Here is an 18,759-nt window from a genome sequence, read left to right as displayed (position 1 = left end):
CAGCTAAGGAATTTACACATGGCCATCCTTAAATGGCCTAACATAAGTCCTAAAAGTCCCAGACTTCCAATAGAATCATAGAATCATAGAGTTGGAAGGGGCCTTGTAGGCCATCGAGTCCAACCCCCTGCTCACAGCAGGAAATCCACAGCTAGAGCATCTCCCGCAGATAGCTGTCCAGCCTCTGTTTGAAGACATCCGGTGAAGGGGGTTGTGATGATCCTGTATTAGTGTAAATATGGTAAGTGCTGTTTGTATAGGAGATACATGGTAAGTGGAATGAAAGAGGAGGGGGGAGTGAATGGGCAGTAGAATGCTGGATGATTGGCTGAGTGTTTGGATGGCTGGAGAGTATAAATGGAAGGATGACAGTTGAATCTGGGTGGACGGTGATCGTGAGTGGGTTGTTTTGGTGGGTTTTTGAGAGGAGATTGGGTGGAGAGTTGGTGGGTGTGAGGAGAGTGTGGAGTTCAGATTAATACTAAGACCAGTACCTCAGGAATAGATGAAACCATATGCTTAAGTGCCTTTATAAAGAAATCTTGTTATCTCTGTTATTTAATAAATATATTTGGTTTACCAAAGGCCTGATCCTTGGCTGGGGTTTCACAGACCAGAAGGGAGGGTAAGGTAAATACCAAGGCTGAAGGGAAACAAATGGTGGCAGCGGTGAAGGGGAGAATATAACACCACAAGTATTCAGAGCAAACCAGAATTATCTGCATTGATACAAAGGGAGTGGGACAGCTTAAGCACTCAGTCACAGAGGTAACCTGATAGAGAGACTCAGGCAGAGTCTCTGGGAATACTGGTTATAGGACGTGACTGGTGGTGCTGCCTAGCAGGGGGATCTGTTGAGATCTGTGCTAGAGCGGGGAGAGAAACCATAAAAAAGGACAGTCCGGACTGGTGGAGTTCCTGGTGGTGCCTTGTGACAGGCAGTAACCACGAGCAGGTAGGAACCTGACAGGGAGAGCCAGGGAAGGGCGTCACAGGGGTCCCACCACCTCCCTAGGCAGTCGGTTCCATTGCCGAACTGTCCTTACTGTCAAGAAGTTCCTTCTAATGTCCAGTCTGAATCTACGCTCCTGCAACTTAAAACCATTAGACCTAGTCCTACCCTCTGGGGCAGCAGAGAACAAATCTGTACCCTCCTCTATGTGACAGCCCTTCAGGTACTTAAAGAGTGCAATCATGTCACCCCTCAGCCTTCTCTTCACCAGACTGAACATGCCAAGTTCCTTCAACCTTTCCTCATAAGACTTGTTCTCCATACCGGCTATCATCCTTGTCGCCCTCTTCTGAACCCACTCTAACTTGTCTATATCTTTCTTAAAATGAGGCGCCCAGAACTGAATGCAGTATTCCAGATGAGGCCTGACTAATGCAGAATATAGTGGGACTATTACTTCCCTCGACCTGGAAACTATAGCTCTGTTTATGCAGCCCAAAACCGCGTTTGCCTTTTTTGCCGCAGCATCACACTGCTGGCTCATGTTCAACTTGCAATCCACTACAATTCCAAGGTCCTTCTCACATGCACTACTGCTAAGCCGGGTATTTCCCATCCTGTATCCGTGCATTTTGTTTTTGTGGCCTAAATGCAGAATCTTGCATTTGTCTTTATTGAATGTCATTTTATTAATTTCAGCCCAATTTTCTAGTCTATCCAGGTCCCTTTGGATTTCATTCCTGTCTTCCATTGTGTTAGCTATCCCTCCCAGTTTCGTATCATCCGCAAACTTCATAAGGCTTCCCTCCACCCCATCATCTAAGTCATTGATAAAAATGTTGAAGAGTATCGGCCCCAGGACAGAACCCTGTGGCACTCCACTCGAAACCTCCTTCCAGTCCGAAGCAGAGCCACCGATGACCACTCTTTGAGTATGGTTTTCCAACCAGTTGTGAATCCACCTGACAGTATTTCCATCTAGTCCGCATTTGACCAGTTTGCTAATCAAAAGATCGTGGGGGACTTTGTCAAACGCTTTGCTGAAATCTAGATAGATGACATCTACAGCATTTCCACCATCTACTAAGCTAGTGACCCGATCAAAAAGAGATGAGATTAGTTTGACAGGATTTTTTCTTGACAAACCCATGCTGGCTCCTACCAGTCACAGCATTGTCATCTAGATAGTTGCCAATGGACTCTTTTATTATCTGTTCTAATATCTTTCCTGGTATTGAAGTCAGACTGACTGGCCTGTAATTCCCCGGATCTTCTTTTTTACCCTTTTTAAAGAGCGGGATGATGTTTGCCCGTCTCCAATCCTCCAGCACCTCTCCCGTTCTCCAGGATTTCTCAAAGATGATGGCAAGAGGTTCCGAGAGTACATCCGCAATTTCCTTCAATACTCTGGGATGCAGTTCATCAGGCCCTGGAGATTTGAACTCATTTAGGTTAACTAGGTATTTCCTGACTATCTCCTTATCAATCTTGAACTGCAATCCTGACCCCTTACTGAGATTGCTACCAATGCAAGGTTGCACACTGTTCCCTTTTTGGGAGGCTCACAGCCTGTATGCCTTCTTGCTCAAAGACAAGCCTGGCAGCAGTAGATGCTGCATCTATGCAGAAGGAGTGTGTACCCTATTCTAAATTCCATCAAAGATGCTGTCAACACCATGGCATGAAAGAGAGTGGCCCCTCATTCAGAGGAGCATACAGATGCCCAAACACTATACAAACCCACTAGCACATTGGGGGAAATTGGACACCGTGAATCAGGCTCAGGGGGCTGAGCTCTGGTCCACCCTTCCAACATTTTCCAATGCCTAAAATCCCCTGTACTATCGTAAACCTCCTACCTTTGACCAAAAATTGAGTCATGCCAACTTACCCTTCATTGTACATACTGATAGCCCCAGGTGGTGTAAATAAACACAAAACTCCATCAAGTGCAACCAGAACGGGCCAGAGACTGGGGTACCCACAGTTTGCCAAAAACTCATGAAAGTCCCTACCTGCTTTCATATAACAAGACCTGGTACTGGGGACAAGTGACTGCATAATGGCTATCTCTGCCTCCGACTGCCAAGCTCCAAAACGCCACTGGCATTGGCTCTGGGTGAGTCCTGGCCAAAGGGGCCAACTCTTGGAAATGCACCATCTGCTGGTGTGAAAGAGCATCACCAGTGGCATTATCCAACACAAGCACAAGCCAGACAAGGAAAAGAACATTAAAGTAGAGGCACTGGGTGACAAACGTGCACACCAAAACTATGACCCGAGAATTCTTCGAGGTCAAGGAGTTGATAACCCGCACCATGGCTTGGTTATCACACAAAAAATGAACCACAGAGTTGGCAAAATTGCCAGCTCACCACTACTGGAAGGACTCCAGGAAAGTTAAATCCCTGGTTGTCCCATCCTCCACCCAATATGCTGGTCAGGTAGGGGTGCACCATCTGTCCCTGAAAATAACTCCAAAACCTATGGCACCAGAGGCATCCGAGCTAACCTGGAACTCCTCCAAAAGGAGACCCCATTAAACTTGGCAAGAAATCCTTACCAAATCAGAAGGTCCTCCTGAAAGTCTCTGGTGACCCTAACCCTGTGATGCAGTTGTCGAAGGCCTTTAGTGAGGTCACAGATTCTGCACAATAATACCCACCCAGGGTGACAACTCTACAGGAGAAATTAAGGTGCCCGAGAATTTCCTAAGGGTGACTTTCCTAAACCTCATGAGTTCCTCAGTCCTGGTTCTAAGCACTGCAGCCTTATCAACTGGCAACCTGCACAACTGAGCTCAGGAATCAAATTAAATGCCGAGAAATGTAAGAACAGAGGAAGGTCCTTCAGTCTTCTCATCTGCTAAAATGACACCCAGGTATTTAGCCCACCAGGCAAACTCCCGCATAGACCATTATTTCCTGGGTCAGAAAACAAAAAAAATCATCTAAATAATGGACTACTGAGGCTGACCCAGACTGCCACCGAAAAGCCCATTCTCTCGCTCAAACATAGTGCAAAAAACAGAGCATTGGTACGGCATGATCAACATAAACCTTAACCTGAAAACAGAAAACAAATCAAAATCTGAACAGTGGACTGGAAGGAGATGGAAAGCTGACTTAAAGTCATACTTCCTCATGAGAGCCCCAAGTCTGCAACACCAAACTATAGCCATGGCGCTGCAAAGGAAGTATAGCATACTGAACAAAGGTGGTCCACAATGGCATTATCGACTGACTGCCCTTTAGGGTAGGACAGATGGTGAATGAGTCAGTATTACCCTTCAGCCTTTTTAGGGGCTATCTCCAAAGGGGAAACCCTCAGAGTGAGTATGGGTGTGTGTAAGGAAAGGACCCAGGACCCTCCCCTCCCCAATCTCCTTGTCTATCTTCTCCTGCACTACCTCCTCCAATCCCAACACCAACTTCAAATTTTAAGAAGAAAAGGGGACCAGGGGAGGGAGGAGATTTTTTATCAATTTGGTTTGATTTTATCAATTTTGTAAACACACAATATAGAGGACAAGCCCTGCTAGTGCATTCAATCGATCTGGAAATACTAAATTAAATGTTGTATATTTCCGTTCCACCACCCTCCTTACAAGTCTCTGAGAAAAAGAAAGATAAATAGAAGTTAATAATGTTGTCCATTTTCTATATTATTATTGTTGTTGTTGTTGTTGTTGTTGTTGTTGTTATTAACAACAACAGCAACAACAGCAGCAACAACAGCAACAACAACATGTTATGCCTGGTAATAATGAAAGTTATTGATACGTAATTGAAGATAATTTGTGTTTTTTTCTTTTCTTTTTTGTTTTTGGACTTTATGTAAATATTGATTGTTTGGAAAATTAATAACAATTATATTAGAAAAAAAAAGAAAAAGGGAAAATGGTCTCCAACCACAGGAATTCTAAAACCACTAGTAAAACCTTCCCTAATATAATTAGCATCATTATAATTAGGGTAAAAGTTCCAACAACTGGCTGAGCTCTCATAGTTTAATTGGTCTGGGTCCATTTACCCAATCCTGGGGCACCTTGAAATGGCACCAGACTTTTTATCCTGCTGTGTAGTTCGAAAGCCCCGAGCCCAGAAACAACCCACAAAGGAACGCAGCCCTCCACAAATGGAGCACCTGTGCCGGAACTTACATGGGCTTCTTCCATAAAAACCCTTGGCCCTGAACTCCCAAGCGGAGCAGGTGGGGTTGAATCCCCTGCCCTGCGACCCCACAGGAGGGCATGCCAGCTGAAGGCTTTAAAACCGAGTGTCCGCTGTGATGTCCTTATATGTTAAAACCTGTAAATATGGTAAGTGAGGGTTTATTAAGGGATATATGGTAAGTGAATTGAATGAGAGGGGGGAGAGCATGGGTTGGAAGGCTGGAAAATGCTGGATGATGATTGGCTGAGTGTTTGAATGGCTGAAGGTATAAATGGGAGAATGACAGTTGAGAGGGGGTCGGTTGGTGAGAATTGTTGGAGAGTTGTTAGTGGAGAGTTATTTGGATGGGTTGGTTGGCAGAGTTCTGAGAGAGGGTTTGATTATATTTGGCTGATATTTAGACAGTATATATGTGACCAGAAACATAAAGAGTGACACTATATGAAACCATAAGCTTGTTAAACATTCCTAAAGTAATCTTGTTATTTCCTGGTGTTATCAAATAAATACTTTTATTGGTTTACCAAAAGCCTGATCCTTGGCTGGGAATACACAGACCAGAAGGGAGGGCAGGGTAATTACCAAGGCTGAAGGGAAACTCTATCAGATGGTGGCAGCGGTGAAGGGAGATATTGTAACAACGTCAAGTATCCAGAGCAACCCAGGATTGTATGCTTTATAGACAAAGATACAAGGGGGTTGTGGACAGCAAGGGCACCCAGACACAAAGTAACAAGCTATAGAGAGACTGAGGCAAAGTCTCTAGCAGTATTGTTTACAGGGGTGACTGGTGGTGCTGCCTTGTGAGATCTGTGCTAGAGCGGAGTGAGAAAAAATAAAAACGATGATCCTGACCGGTGGTGTCCTGAGGTGGTGCCTAGTGAAGGGCGGTAGCCACAAGCAGGTGGAAACCTGACAGGGGGAGCCAAAGGTGGGAACATCACATCCGCTATCAGCCCTATCACCCTGAATAGGTAGAGCTGCAGTAATAAACTGCAATCAGAGCTCAGGCTCCTTCCTATCCCATTTCAACTCTGGGTCCACTGTTGTCTGAATACAAAATGATTCATCATACTCGATCCATGCAGGGCCCGTGTATTCAGTGTACACCCTAAATATAATGTTTAGGTACTTGACAAGAGCACAAGCCCTCAATAAGTCCTTCTGAAGGACCAGCCATACATAAATAAGAAAGCCCACCATCCAATTGGCCCAAGTTTTCTCCACCTTCTTTTTCTTAATGTCATTATCCTCATCCTCAGCTTCGGCATTCTCCTTTTGTTCTGGCTCCCGGCACAAAACAGCAAAGATGTCAACATACTCCCCTTTCCAAATATGGTCCTTGGCACTGGGGAGCAAATGCATGCTCAAAGGGGAGGAAGTCTCACCAAAAGGCATAGCTCCCTCCGTTACCAAAGCCAGGGGATCTGACCCCTGCTGACCGACACCACTGGACTGTGTGACTTCCTGCCCTGAAGCCGGCTGCCCACCTACCTACAGACCTCACTAATGGGCTGCTGAGTAGAGGAATCCCCTTGAGTGCCTGGAAATGCATGAAACAGTGTGTGATACAGCCAACCATGCGTGATTCAGCCAACCATGGCCCAAACCTCAAGGCACCCCCTGACTGGTAGGCCATCCTGCCCAACCCAAATTATGTACTGGGTCACCACAGGTCCACTCAGGCATTGCTACAGGCTTTTTGGCAGGTGAAGGCAAAGGCTCCTCCATGTGCACAACCAGTGCCACCACCACCAAAGCAGTAGAAGATTCCTCAAGAGCTGCAATGCAATCAAGAATAGCATGCAAGGTGTTAGCATGTGATCTTTTATGCTTACCTTTATCTGTAACCCTCTTTGCCTTTTTTTTAGGCAGTGCTTCCCTCTGCTTTTTCTGCTGTTCCAAGGACTTCAATCAGGGCAATATCATGGCCATATCCAAACCTTCACCCTCTGAAGAATTGGAGTTGATAGGTGGGGTGGGGGCCATTTGCTTAATGGTTTACCGGCTTTACCTTTGCCTTTAGGCCCACCCCTACCTTTTTGGGGAGGCATTATATAAATACCTTCTTACCAGACAAGGAAGAAAAGAGATAAAAGGAATATATATTCAGTTGTGTGTGTCTGTGTCTGTGCGTGTTAGGGTTGCCAGGTTCAGGGCCTGAGATTGATCCAGTATCTTTAGGAGAAGAGAAAGTCAGCCAAGTGCAGGTGTTCTTGCAACACTGTAATGGGAAAAACCACAAGGTGGAATTCCCCCTTCCCCCTTCCCAACCTTTAAAGATACAGAACAACTCTTGGTTGCCAGGCCCGGCCCACAGCTATTCTATCAAACTTTAAAAAGCAGGGAAATTGGGCAACTATAGTGAATGCACCAGGGGAGCAGGAGACCTTAACTCCTCTTTGAGATATTGGACTGCCCTACAAATTGGTCAAAATGCAAACACCATTTGGGTTGGTCTTTCACAGTCCAATCCACTTCCTGTGTAGCTTGGAAGAATTTGGTAACATGTGCCTCTGAGCATATGGTGAGTGGTGGCAACACCTGCAATCAGCCCAAATAACAGAAACAAGACATGTGCTGTGCTGATCTTGTTTTAGCAGGGAGGAAGCAACATTATTAAGACAGTTGATATAGTTCAGATGGTCACGTTGAATATGTCTGATTTCCTTTGCAATTTTCGTGATGTTTCCTATAGGAAATCATTTTCTTTTGTTTCTATTTCTGTGAATGTGTGAAGTACAGCAACATTTTGCAAAATTTACACTAAAAAAATTCCAAACATAATTGTGGAATAAGGGCACTGACTTCTGCAGAATAGTCTCCAGTGGACCTCAGGAGTGTCTCAATTTGCACAAGATAAAACAGTGGGAGGTGAAATATATTCTAGCAAAATTATAGGTGTGCTCTATGTTTTTAATTGACCGTGCCCACCTTGCCTTAAATGAAATGGTTTAAACATAGCAGGCTGAAAACATGCATCCTCTTTTTTCCAACAGCTAGTCATTGCTGAAGTAGCAACATATTGGAATCAGTCTGATTTTACATCAAACTGCAGTTTCAGATTCAACTGTTAATGCACCCAAAATAGAAATAGGACATAACCTCCAATTTGAAACACAAAAGGCTGTCTTCACCATCATATGACACTGACCAATAAAAAGGCTTTGAAATTAATAAAAATAAATTTGACACAGATTTCTGGGATGAACAGTGAGGGAAATACATTTTTCTAGTTCACATTCTCTGTAGAAACATTAGTAACACAGAAAAGAAGCAAAGTAAGAACAACACCAACAAACATACAAAAATTTAATTCTCTATCTTTGGAGATGGCAGGTGTTGCCACCACTCACCATATGCTCAGAGGCACATGTTACCAAATTCTTCCAAGCTACACAGGAAGTGGATTGGACTGTGAAAGACCAAGCCAAATGGTGTTTACATTTTGACCAATTTGTAGGGCAGTACAATATCTCAGAGAGGAGGTCAGGTCTCCTGCTCCCCTGGTGCATTCACTATAGCTGCCCAATTTCCCTGCTTTTTAAAGTTTGATAGAATAGCTGTGGGCTATAGGTACATTCTTAAACTGCAAGGTTTTTTGCCTATTAGTGAATTTATTCTAAGGGGTGTCTTACAAATACAAATAGTAAATAAAGAATAAATAATTTGAGGTATCATCCACTCCAGTGTTTACCTGCTTGTTCACTTATTTATTTATTTATTATTATTATTTATTTATTAAATTTATATACCGCCCGACTAGCAATAGCTCTCTGGGCGGTGAACATAAAATAGCATAAAAATACAATGAATAACAAAATAATACTAAAATACAATCAACAATCCAATACAATAAACATTTTTAAAAGTAAATCAGTGTAACTTAAAATGCTTCAGAGAATAGGAAGGTTTTGACCTGGCGCCGGAAGGAGAGCAGAGTCGGCGCCAGGCGTACTTCCTCGGGGAGACTGTTCCATAGTTCGGGGGCCACCACTGAGAAGGCCCTAGATCTTGTCATCACCCTCCGGGCCTCCCTGTGAGTTGGAACCCGGAGGAGGGCCTTCGTAGCAGAACGTAGTGCACGGGCCGGTTCATATCGGAAGAGGCGTTCTGCAAGGTATCGTGGTCCCGCACCGTATAAGGCTTTATAGGTTAATACCAACGCTTTGAATCTAGCCCGGAAACATATTGGCAACCAGTGCAAGCTGGCCAGAACAGGTGTTATATGCTCGGACCGCTTGGTCCTTGTCAGCAATCTGGCCGCCGCATTTTGCACTAGTTGTAGCTTCCGAACTGTCTTCAAAGGTAGCCCTACGTAAAGTGCATTACAGTAATCCAAACGTGAGGTTACCAGAGCATGTACCACTGATGTAAGGTCCTCTTTACTCAAATAGGGACGTAGCTGGGCTACCAACCGAAGTTGGTAAAACGCATTCCTAACCACCGAGGCTACTTGAGCCTCAAGTGAGAGGGAAGAGTCTAAAAAGACTCCCAGACTACGAACCCGGTCCTTATCATCTTCAGAGGCCCATCTGGCAGGTAGTAATTGGAGAGGGGACCTTCTCCTTTACAGCATCCTGTAGCAAGGGAAGTTTGTTGTCTACATTGGTGTCCTGACTCCTGATCACAACTCCAGATGGCAATTCCAATCTTAAAAAGAGGCAGAAGAACATAAAAGCCTACTGGATCAAGCCAAGAACATATCTAGTCCAGCATTCTGTTTTTACAGTGGTTAACCACAGTGGCAGTAGTGTATGTTGGCACCAATAATGTGGAGCTGTGCAGTCCTGGGAACAAAATTTAGGTTGCTATAAAGAACATTGAAAGCTAGGGCCTTTAAGGTAGGTGTCTTAAATGCTACCTGTTCCACATTCACAGCAAGCTTAGACATGCAGAGTTGAGGAGTGTTAATTTGTAAATGAAATGATGGTGTTAGGAAGAAGGGTTTGGATTTGTTAGGTGATGAGGATGTTTTGGGACAAGCCTGGTCTGTACAAAAGGAATGGGCTTTACTTTTAAGCCAGACTGCTTAAAATAAATAAAAAGTGGAGGAGCAGCTTTTAAACTGATCCTTGGGGAAAAAACAAACAGGAGATGTGAACAGACCTACTTTGCAAGGCCAACTGATTTGTCAGGGGCACACCCAGTGAAAGTGTTTGATTCTATACACAGTTTTATGGTGCTTTTAGAAGATTTGCTGCACAATGTACATTCCTAAATTCTGTCCAGAAAATTTAATGCTATGATACTGCTGGGCATCTGAGCATAATGTATCCAGACCAAAAAGCCATATATAGTTGTTAACAGACTATGTTACATATAAAGTCATTTTACATAGCTGGGGCGATTTTCTTTTACAAAAATGTAAATATGTAGCAAATGCTTGGAGGATACTCCATGTCCAGCAATTCATGATTGACAGCATATGATTTGAAAGTCTGAATGGAAAGTTTTCCCCATTGGATTGGGCATACCTAGAATTCAAACCTGATTACTTGCAAACTGAAATGCTTATATTAAAAAAATACTCTAATAATTTTAAATTACTCTGTATTGCATATTTTCAGGTCTCTGATCACCTTGAAATTCAAGTACTTATAAAAATTGCTCTAATAATTTTAAATTGCTTCATGTGGAGTGATTTAGAATTGTTAAAGTGCTTCCAAAGCTGTTTTTTTTAAAAGTGCTTGAATCTAGAAGTGAGTTCAGCAATACTTCAGTGAAACTTTGAGAGATTATTAAGATGATATAAAATGTTAGTATCTGGAAAGAAAATCAAAGTTTTTAAAATTTCATCTCTATGAGTGTGTCCAGGTTTTCTCTCTCTCTCTCTCTCTCTCTCTCTCTCTCTCTCTCTCTCTCTCTCTCTCTCTCTCTCTCTCTCTCTCTCTCTCACACACACACACACACACACACACACACACACACACACACACACACACAATCCGACAGGGAAACATTAGAATACATATATTAGATGATGAAGGTATCCTATATGTCCTCTGACCTCACACACAAAAAATCAAGCATATTATTTATTGTACTTATGTAACACTAGTTTCTGAATATGAACAAAGAGCCTAAGGATTATGACATGAGGCTACAAAATGGGAGGGCCAAAACCAGAGCTTGGAAAAGTTACTTTTTTGAACTACAACTCCCATCAGCCCAATCCAGTGGCCATGCTGGCTGGGGCTGATGGGAGTTGTAGTTCAAAAAAGTAACTTTTCCAAGCTCTGGCCAAAACTGATGGCCATGTTCACATATCATGAAAAGCTATAGTTATTTACTGTGACCATGCAAACATGCTGGCTCCCACAGAGGAGCTGATGTTAAGGTTGCCAGGACAGAAGCATCCCAAACACTGAGGTTTCAGGGGCAGGCCCAAGTGATGTCACATGGTGGGCCATTAAGCATGATACATTAAGCATCAACCATAGTTGCTTGGAGCATACAATTCAAACAAAAACATTTCTCTGATTGGAAATTAAGATAGAGACCTTAGCTCAAAGATGGAGCCTGGGAAGGGAACATTGGCAACCCCCTGCCTGGAATACCCTGCCCCTATCTTTTAACATGGCTTCTCCAGATTTCTTTACAGATTTGACCCTTCACTTCAGGAAGAGGTCTGAGAAATGAGTAAGATTAACAAGATTCTCTACCCTTTTCTGGCAACCCTGTGGGCTGTTGTAAACTCACTTTGACAGCCAACCCAATCCCATTGAGTAATAACTGACAGAAAGAAAACACACATGGTTTGGTCTACCTTCACAGGCAGCAGCATGGGAACAACAACAACAATTGCAGCCACACTTCCCAGTGTGTGAATTCTCTTTTACCACTATTGGGCAAGAAACAAACCATCATGCAACCAATAAGGTGCATCACCAGTGAGTTTAAGGGGGTTGCGCTGAGTGCATGGAACCACTGTTCTTGCTTCTATGGATGTAAGGGAGTGAGATTAAAGGTAAATGAAATGCAAACAGAAAAACAAAAACAAAAGAGAGTGATGATTTCCTAAATGCTATACCATACCAACCACAACAATATTCCAATGAGCAAGACAGAAAACTCAACATTCCACAACCAGTCAGGATTTTTAACCAAAAGGCAAAATTAAAAATATCCTGGCAACAAGTCAGCCAAGGTCACAGAAATCCTCAGGCAGCACAACCTGACACAGTTAATGCAGAATGCTGCGGCACGACTGCTGACATGAGTGAGACCCTATCAGCACATAATATCTCTGCTCTGAAATCTGCACTGGTTGATGATTTGCTACCAGGCCAAGTTCAAGGTGTGCTTTCCATGTTATGGGTACCACATAGTACTTGTTCTGCTCTTGTAACAAATCAGTCCACCTACCCTTGCCTACTAACATTAGGCAGACACCTTCATTGTACTCTTTTCAGCACCTGCTAAAAACATTTTTGTTTAGGCAAGCCTACCCAGGCATGTAGAAGTTATTATGTATTTTAACTGTTTTTAACTCATTGTTGGTTTTATTATTTTGAATGTTTTAAAATATCTGTCTTTAACTGTGTTCGCCAATAATTTTGTTTTAATTCCTTTTGTAAATCTCATTGAGATTTTTTTTACAATAGAGCTGTATATATATAAAAAATACATAAATAAATTTTGGAGTCACTATGGCCCGTGGGTCTCTTTACAATTTTAGGAACAAAGGAATCTGCATTATACTGACTCAGGACATTTGGTACCATCTAGCTGAGTACTGATGACATGGACTACTCACCATCTCTCAGCTTATCTGCCTCTCAGGATGAAAACAACAGAGGAGAACCATGAACACCCCAAGGAAGAGGGGCACACTTAACATGTAGAGGAAATAATAATGTACAACCATTGTGTGAAATCATATACTTATTGGGACATAGTATGAAGAAATATTTATATAAGCATGACTGTCAAAGATGTTTATTATTTACACAACTTGTAAAGATATTTATAGTGAAATCTTATGTTTGTTTACTCAGAAGCAAGTCCCAATGTATTCAGTGGGGCTTAGTCACACAGGGAAGTGTGCACATGACTACAACCTCAAGTGATAGCTTCACTCACCCAACCCAAAATTCAGAATCATGCCACTTTAAGCTGGTTTGCAATTGTTTATACTTGTTTTTATGGTTATTGGATTTTAAAGGGATTTATACTTTATTTTGAGCTGCCTTGGTTTCCAGTCAGCAACCCTATCTCACAGGGTTGTTGGAAAGACTCCATATATACACACACACCACTGGAGATTTAAAAATCCATACACCCCCATATAATAGTTTATTGTGAAAACCAGTTGGTCATAGCAGAACATGTTTTTAAATAAAATCAGTATTAATTTCCTACATAATAAAAGCTGTGATGCCCAAGTAAGCCCTGGCTAATTGCTTTAAAAAATAGGACTGGATGGGGAGAGAAAGATTTACAACACAAACACAATTCTTTGCTATGTTCACTCAAAAGTCCCAATAATTTAAAGCACAATCCTAACCATATCTACTCAAAAGTAAGTCCTATTGAATTCTACTGGGTTTATTCCCAGTATGTGGGATTTGCAGCTTTACTCCCAGAAAAGTGAGTATTGGATTAAAGCTTCATATTGGGGAGGTTTTCAAAACACTGCCCTCTTCAACAGCCCAGGAAACACAAGAGAGAAAAAGACTAAAAGCTGTGTACTTACTGAATTTATGAGATTTTCAGATAAGTAGGGGGAAAACTTCAGTTTTCTGGCCCTGCAATGGGGTCTAGGCACTCTCTGAAGGTCAACAAATCACAATCCTGACTTCACTTATTATCTACAAACCTGAAAGGGTGGGGTTAGAGCAGCCAGCTACAACTCATTTAACAAATATTGGGGGGGCTGACATTTTGGTGTATATCTCGGGAACCAGACCACCTAGAATTTTTTTAAAAAAATTAAAGCTGAGACTCCAGAGATTAAGGTGAGTCACCCGGAGACATAGAGAGGACACCAAAAATCTGGAGACCACTGGCAAAAAATGGAGACCTATCAACCCTAGCTAATGTCCACTTTGCTCCTTCCCTGGCTTTTTAGGTCAGTGTTGGATAGCAGGGTTAGTATATAATCTGAACTCAGGATCATGGTTATGGTCTCTCCTCTTAGCCACAATCCTGGGTTTGGATGGCATGCTAAGCCAAATCTTGGCCTATCTGCTGTACTGCACTGCCCTAAAATGGCCCGGAAAGAGCAAAGTGGCTGTGATCTACAACATAGGAGCCAGCATGTTTGCATGTGCATACTACTCCATGTTTTGGCTTAGCGTGACATGTGAATGCAGCCAATGTCAATGATAGCATATTGCTTTTTAACTATGTAATTAATATGCATCATAAAATAGCAAGTGTTTATTTACATCAGAGGTAAATATAAAACACTATAAAACAATTATCATTAACATACAAATTCATAAATAATTATTGTTTTTGCTTTGTGTATTAACCTTTTGCTATTGCATCAGTTTTTGAATTGTATTTTTGAAAATTTCATCAAAGTTATCTAATAAAAAGATAATACACAGATGAAATGGGCAAATATTAAAAACAAGCATACATAATTAAATTATGTGTCTGAGTAGGTCTGCTGAAGTAAAAGAGTTTTTAGCAGATTCTAAGGGCTTCTCCAGGCTTTTTTAAAATGGTGCAATCTGCAACATGCAATTGACACAAGAATACTGCATTAGTGGTGGATTTATGCTGGACCATCCACGTCGACCACGGTATCCTGTTAGATCGCCTGGGGGGATTAGGAATAGGAGGCACTGTTTTACAGTGGTTCCGTTCCTTTCTCTCTGACAGGCATCAACAGGTAGCATTGGGAGATGAGGTTTCAGACCTTTGGCCCCTCACTTGTGGAGTACCACAGGGTTCTATCCTCTCTCCCATGCTATTTAACATCTATGTAAAACCGCTGGAAGCTATCATCAGGGGTTTTGGGCTGCGGTGTCACCAATATGCTGATGACACGCAGCTCTATTTCTCCTTTAAATCTTCACCGGAGTTGGCTGTAGTGACCTTGTCCAAGTGCCTGGAATCCGTGAGTGGGTGGATGGGAAGAAACAGGCTGAAGCTCAATCCTGATAAGACCAAGGTGCTACTTGTGAGTGACAGGGGAAGGTTGGGTGTTGCTGACCTGAATCTTAATGGGGTAAAATTGCCCCTGAAGGACCAGGTCCGCAGCCTCGGGGTTGTTCTTGATTCCAAGCTGTCCATGGAGGCTCAGATTTCAGCAGTGAGCCGGGCAGCTTGGTATCAACTACACCTCATACGGAGGTTGCAACCCTACCTTCCTATTCATCAGCTCCCACTGGTGGTACATGCCCTGGTCACCTCTTGATTAGACTACTGCAATGCGCTCTACGTGGGGTTACCCTTGAAAACGGTCCAGAAACTACAACTGGTGCAGAATGCGGCGGCACGCCTGCTTACAAACAGCCGCCGCCGTGATCACATCACGCCGGTGTTATTTCATCTACATTGGCTTCCAGTTGGACTTCCGGGAAGGGTGACTTAGCCTGTGCCTGCTTTTGAGACGGGCTCCTGCCTCAAAAGAAGCTTATTCAGATATATCAGTCAGTTTTTTCTTTTTTTTTTGACTGATTAAACTTCTCCCGGGTAGGGAGAAACGAAGAGATTAACCTCAAAGCCTATTTTTGTTGGGACGACCAGATCTCATTAATTTATGGGACGAGGTCCAGCCGACGAAGGTGGGACGGATTTTCAACAGCAAGCTCTATCTGTTAAAGCGAACGTTCATCTTATCTTCTAAGAGAGAACGCACTAACAGGCAAGCACCCTTCTTTCTATATTTTTCTTTTACTTGACTTAAATTGTTGCTGTTTAAAAGAGATTTGCCAGATTGATCAGTTTTTGACATCTCACTGGGGAGCCATAACTTCTCTCTGCTACGCACTAATTAATAGCTTATCTCTGTTTTTGTTGCAAAAAGCTGTCCTGGATTTGCATTCTAAAGATATACACAGAAGAGGGATTTCTATTCCAGATTTTTATTTTGAAAAATATTATACTGTTTTGAGACTACTCTCTTTTTGGTCTATTTTATTTTGACGAATCTGTTTCTTGACGATTGCCATTAATTGTTTCGATCCTGGGAACTGCATTTTGTTTACTTAACTATTGGAGAGATAAGGCTGTCTGCTCTGTTTATACTGTGATGTCACCAAGTTTGGAGTATTAACCCAATTGTTGCTGAAATAAGAAGTGGTTTTCCTATATTTTTCTTTTAAAATGGCAATTAAGAAAGTGGCTGAAAATCTGGAAATAACTATGTTTCAGAAAATAATGGATGAGATTGAGATAACGAAAATTGAATTGAGTAAAATGAAGCAGGAGATTAAAGATATAAGGGTCCCTGTGAGAGAGGTGACCCTGGAAGGGGTCCCTGTGAGAGAGGAGACCCCGGAGATTGGAACAGGGGTCCCTGTGAGAGAGGAGACCCTGGAGACTGGAATAGGGGTCCCTGTGAGAGAGGAGATCCCGGAGATTGGAACCAACGTGGAACAGGAACAAGATTTGGAGTCTATGGACTTTAGAAATAAAATCTATTGTTTGGAACTCAATGTTATCTCTGAAGAAATGAATGAAGATTCTAGAGATAAAGTTATCAATGGCATGGATAATCTTCTGGACTGGAATGATGTGATGGAGCCCAATATAGAGAAAATCTATGGAATTAACTGCAGCCATGTGACAATGGAAAAACTTTTAAGAGATGACCCAGTGTATTTTGAAAAAAAGAACAGAGATATGATTTTACAGCAGTATTTCAGCAACCTATTCAGAATGGATGGCAAGAAAATATTTGGGATAGAGGTAATTCCCATCAGACTCTTACTATATGACTATGGCTTTGACAGCAAGATTATTATGGAATACTGATAATGGAAGATTGGATATTGAAATTACTGGACTTAACAAGACTACTGAAGATGGAAGATGGAAAATGGAACTAATAGAGATAATAGAACAATGGCTACTGAAATTATTGAACCTAACAGATTCTGATGTGATGGATTAATTGAAATGTTTATTTTGACTATGGTTATGACAATAAGATTATCATAATTAGTAATGAGATGGATTAATTGATATGCTTATCTGGAAAAAAAAATTGATAGATATATTTCTTAAAGAATTGAAACCTCTCTTTGACTTTTTGTGGAAAGAATAAAGTAATGTTTATGAGATTTGATGATTAAGTAAGATAACTACTGGAGGAAAGTGATTTTATAATATGACTTAAGAGACAGGATTGTTATATATTATAGACTTATAACTGATTTGATCTTTGACAAATGGGAAGTCAATATTTTACTCTTTATTTTTTATTTTTGTTTTTTTTTTCTTTTTTTCTTTTTGTTTAACTATTTTTGATTTTGTTTTTTGTCTTTGAATGTTTTATGATTTTGTCTTGTATGTTTTATGAAAATCTGAATAAAAATTATTGAAAAAAAAAATACATTGGCTTCCAGTTGTTTTCCGGGCCCAATTCAAGGTGTTGGTCTTAACCTTTAAATCCCTATACGGTCTCGGCCCAGTTTACCTGAAGGAGCACCTCCAGTACCACCAACTAAGCCGCCCAACCAGATCAGCCACACAGGGCCTTCTCTCCGTCCCACCAACGAAAACAGCTAGGTTGGTGGGGACTAGAGAGAGGGCATTCTCAGTGGCGGCCCCCACTCTCTGGAACTCCCTCCCGTTCAATCTTCGCCATGCCCCTTCCCTAGATACATTTCGCCGAGCCTTAACAACATGGCTCTTTGGACAGGCCTTTGGGGTCCCCGGGGTGGGCTAATTTCTTTATATTGTTTTAAAATTGTCTATTGATGGCCCTGTACTCCCGCTTTTTAAAATGGTTATTGTTGACTGCATTGTATTTTATTATGTATTGTATTATTATGTATTGTTGAATTTAATGTTGTACGTCGCCTAGAGTGGTTTCGGCCAGATAGGCGACACAAAAATTAAATTTATTATTATTATTATTATATCCTTCCACTTTCTTAGGTGTTCTGTGATGTTTCCCCAATTTGTTTGTTGTTATGTGCCTCCAAGTCAACTATGACTTATGGCAACCCTATGAATCAGTGACCTCCAAGAGCATCTGTCATGAACCACCCTGTTCAGATCTTGTAAGTTCAGGTCTGTGGCTTCCTTGATGGAATCAATCCATCTCTTGTTTGGCCTTCCTCTTTTCCTACTCCCTTCTGTTTTTCCAAGCATTATTGTCTTTTCTAGTGAATCATGTCTTTTCATTATGTGTCCAAAGGATGATAACCTCAGTTTCATCATCTTAGCTTCTAGTGATAGTTCTGGATTTGTTCTAACACTCAATTATTTGTCTTTTTTGCAGTCCATGGTATCCACAAAGCTCTTCTCCAACACCACATTTCAAATGCGTTGATTTTTCTCTTATCAGCTTTTTTCGCTGTCCAACTTTCACATCCGTACATAGAGATCGGAAATACCATGGTCTGAATGATCCTGACTTTAGTGTTCAGTGATACATCTTTACATTTGAGGACCTTTTCTGGTTCTCTCACAGCTGCCCTCCCCAGTCCTAGCCTTCTTCTGATT

Source organism: Rhineura floridana, chromosome 1 (genome assembly GCF_030035675.1).
Source record: "Rhineura floridana isolate rRhiFlo1 chromosome 1, rRhiFlo1.hap2, whole genome shotgun sequence".
NCBI classification, from domain to species: domain Eukaryota; kingdom Metazoa; phylum Chordata; class Lepidosauria; order Squamata; family Rhineuridae; genus Rhineura; species Rhineura floridana.
This window is presented reverse-complemented; position numbering follows the sequence as displayed.